This window comes from Loa loa, assembly GCF_000183805.2.
Source record: "Loa loa unplaced genomic scaffold supercont3.572, whole genome shotgun sequence".
Classification (NCBI taxonomy): domain Eukaryota; kingdom Metazoa; phylum Nematoda; class Chromadorea; order Rhabditida; family Onchocercidae; genus Loa; species Loa loa.
The window spans coordinates 2705-7307 of record NW_018108752.1 but is presented as its reverse complement, the minus strand read 5'-3'; positions in this window follow the sequence as shown (position 1 = coordinate 7307).

Genomic DNA, 4603 nt, shown 5'->3' with positions numbered 1-4603 from the left:
AAAGACATTTTGTTTGCTTTTTCAATATAAAAATTCATATTTTTAGAAACTGTAATATATTGGTTATAGCACTGTTATTACTTTCATAATTAGCCATATGTTTTTAGGAATTCTATGCTTAATCGTCTCTGTGTATTTGTGTGTGTGTGTGTGTGTGTGTATGTGTGTGTATGTATATGTGTATGGTATATGCATATATATATATATATATATATATATATATTTATTTATTTGTGTGTATGGTGTCATTTCCAGTTGTCGGGGCGGGAAGGATAGATGATTGAATCGCGGAAAGACCACCTCGTTGCTATTCACTCATTTGGTATCCGTTTATTTCTTCCGCAAAGCTATCAGTCTACCGTCATCAACCTTTTCATCCTCCCATATTATATCGTCGAGTGCGGAAGGACGTAACGGATACAATATCAAATTTCATGCTTTTTAATCTTTTGTTAAAATTTATTGCTCTATTGATTTTTTTACTCTTTTCATGATCATATTTTCCACTTTTATTATCTTTCTACACTTAAACCTCCAATTTTGAATTCTTAATTTTATCTATTAAAAACGAAAAAAAAGAGAAATCAAATTTTTATCTTTAATTATGTCAAAATTAGCCAAATTTCAATTTGTTTAAATCGAAAGTTTTTGTTTTTTTTAACAAATATGAAGTATCAAAAATTAACCGTACTTATCTTTACTGAAAAAAATAATTAATTACTTAAAGATATAAATATTGATGTATTTTTCCTTTCTTTTTTTTTTGCCTTCACAATTCACATTTTGCTATTTTCATTTCTAATTTTCCATTCTTTTCTAAACTTTTTTTTCTTTTTTTTTTTTTTAGTATGATATTTGACAATTTTTTAACGAATATTTTTATATTTGGTATTATATTTAGCCTTTTTTATATTTGAATTCTTTATTCCTTTCATACATTTCGAATCATTAAATCGTATAATTTAAATTTAATTTTTGTTTATAATCCGCATTTTTTAGCTATATTTAATATACAAATAATGATTAATTCTGATAAAAATGGTTAATGCAATAATTAATATGAAAATTGAATAATAGTAAATATTATTATTCATTTTTTATTTTACCATTTCATTTTTCTAATTTTGTTTGTTTACATTTACCATTGATTGAACGGCTAAAAGAATTTGTTAAAGGAAACCTTGCAGTATAATGCATAATGCATTCGGATATGCTACCAATTTGCAAACAAATGCTATAAACAAATTGAAATGTCAATTATAGTGGGAAATGGAGGACGAGGAGGAGGAGGAGGAGGAGGAAAAGGAGGAAAAGGAGGAGGAGAAGGAGGAGGATGTCTTTTTAGCTGGCGCATTCTTCCATATCTTACTTATTGACTTTTAAAATTCTTGCTTCAAAATAAAATCATTTTAAAAGGTATTGTTCAAATTTAAACAAAAATTTCATAAAAATTGATTGGATTTGTCACTATTATTGTGTTTTTTCTTTTTTTTCTTTTTTTGTCATATTTTAGAAAATAATGGACAAGTTTTGACAAAAGGCGAAAAAATCATAATTTTCATTTCCTTAATTTTTCAATTTTTTTTTTTTTTGAATTTTATAACTATTCATTTGTTGTTGTCGTTATTGTTTTTTGTCGCTATAATTATTGTTGTTGTCGCTGTAATTGTTACAATTGTTGTCATCGTTGTAATTGTTCTAATTGTATTGTTGTTGTTGTTGTTGGTGCAATTGTTATTGTTATTGTTCTAATTGTTGTTGTTGTTGTTGTCTGATTAATTGACATTAACAAAATATTTTTGGCTATCATTTTTTTTTAAATTTTTACCAATATAAATTTGTACAGTTTATATGACACTTTAAAATTATCTTGTCTATTGAAAGGATATGATAATATAAATATAATTTTGTTAATATTTACTTTAGCTTATTTTTTGTATCAAAAAAAAAAAAAATGCTTTCCTTTTTAAAAAAAAAATCGTATTTCAATTAATCTAATTTATTTTCAATTAGTTTAATTTATTTTTCGTTTAATTTTATTAATTTAATTTATTTTCCGCATATATTTTCATATTAATGTAAAATTTTAAAATGTTGGAAGTTTTCCTTTTTCCTTCTTTTTTTTTTCCTCGAAAAGGAAAAAAAAAAAGAAAAACGAAAGAGATTAACTTAAACTTATTTTAAATCTATTTCACATGATGAAATAATTGATGTTTTTGTATTTATGATGTTCTACTTTTATTTTACAATTACCTTCTCGATTCCCCGCCCCCGTCTTTCCCGTTCTTTCCCGTTCTCCCGCTCTTTCATTCTTCCTTATTTTATCATTTCAAAAATTTCATGGAATTTTTTTTTTCATCTTATGACATTTCCGATCTATCTATTATATGCGTAAAACAACAAATCAGGAAAAAGTAAGGGAAGACAAAAATAGGAAAATTGTCGGCATTGCTTTTAGTTTTCGTCAAATGATTGATGATTTGTCCTCCAGTTCTTCTCTTTTTTTTTTCGTTTCATAATAAACTTTTTTTTTTTTTTCATTGTATTGTATATTTCTTCAAATTCCTTCTTTTCTAAAATTATTTTATTTTTTCGTAACTTTTCATGTTATATTACGAATTTTATAATTTTCATTTTTAAAAAGCAAAAAAAAAAAAAGGAAGAATCATTTCATTTAGGATAGTATAATAATTTTTAAATTTTTCAGAAGAAAAATTTAAAAAATTAAAATAAATTTGAATATTTAAATAATGATTTAAAGAAAAGAAAATTAATATTGAAATGAAATTTGAATATTTCTCATAATTTTTGCCATTTCTTCCTTTTTTCCTTTTTTGAATTTATTATTATCATTTATTCATTTACTAATTAATTTTTGCTTATTAATTCATAAATAAAATTAAAAATAAGAAAAGGAAAGTGAAAAGAGTATATACATTTTGAACTTTACACTTCTTTTATATTCATCATCAATTGATGATAGTATTAGTGGTTGATATTTCTATTTACTCAAGCTTAATTATTATCGCCGTTACTATCCGATACTTGAAGGTAGTTGAGGTGACACAGTAAAGATACAAGAAGGGGGTTCTGATGAAGCATTTTTAAGGTTTAACTAATGAGTCATCAAATTAGAATGATACTCTTTTCATAGTAATTTCAACAAATTTTACCTTTTAAATTATAATTATCATTATATCATACGCTTATTTAATTTCTTCATTTGATAGTATAACTAAAATTATTTAAGTTAAAACGAAAATAAACAATCATTCTAAGATTCATTAAATATTAATTAATTATATTTTTAATTTTTTTCATTTTTAATTATTATTTGTTTGCCTGGTTGATTTAATTTTTACTTATTTATTTTATTAATAATTTACATATTTGAAATATTTCATCCTTTTTTTCACTTTTCCTAATTCATCATAATTTGGTAAAATTTGTCCAACGAATTAACTGACACAATGTCATTTTCGTGTATTTTTGTTGACATTTGCCAAAAAAAAGAAAACAAAATTTATTAAAAAATTTGATTTGTGGATGGAGCGATAGAAGAGAAGTGCGGTAAGCGGAAAAAGTGGAAAAAAGTATTGACAGATGTTATGTTTGAAAAATTTTTGAATAATAAAAGCCACAAATTACATATTGATACAATATCAAGATTACATATAACATTTTGTCTCATTAATAGTAAACATTTTTCCTCTCCCATTCAATACGATCACCAATATCGCATCCATTTGATCAAGTTATCATTACCAATCCTTCATCCATTTTATCAAATTATCATTACCAATGCTTCATCCATTTTATCATATTATTATCACCAATAGTTACCTCATTCATTTTATCAAATTATTATTACCAACACCTCATCCATTTGAACAAATTATTGTCACCAATACCTCATCCATTTTATCACATTATTATCACCAATACCTTATCTATTTTATCAAATTATTATTACCAATACCTTATCCATTCTATCACATTATTTTCACCAAACGTTATCCATTTTATCAAATTATTATCACCAGTACCTCATCCATTCCATTACATTATTATCACCAATTATCATTTATATTTTAATCATTTTTTCAAACATTGATTTCCTTTTACTTATATATTATCTATCTTCTTTTATTTTTTTTCATTTTTTTTTTGAAAAAAATTTCTTAAAATCTATATTTTTAAGTTATAACAGATGGACAGTTGTTATATTAATGAATAAGCGCTATTATTCATATGTCATTTGTTGTTATGTTGTCATCTTTATTGTCATCATATGAATTGAATGAATCAATTCTTTGATGATTTTTACATTACAAATTATCATTATATCATCATAGATGCATTAATGGCATATTATTTGTATTTTTTTGATCATTTTAGGATTTCTCTTTGAAAAAAAAAAAAGAAGAAAGAGGAAAAAAGAAAAGATTAAAAGGCATTATAAAAAGCTTATATTATAACAAAATATTAGCAAATGTTTAAAATTTTTAGCATTTATCAAATCAATAATATATATATTTTTCCTTTTTGAACCATTTATAAATTAATTTCATTATTTTTCAAAATTTTAAATTTCCAAAAAAAA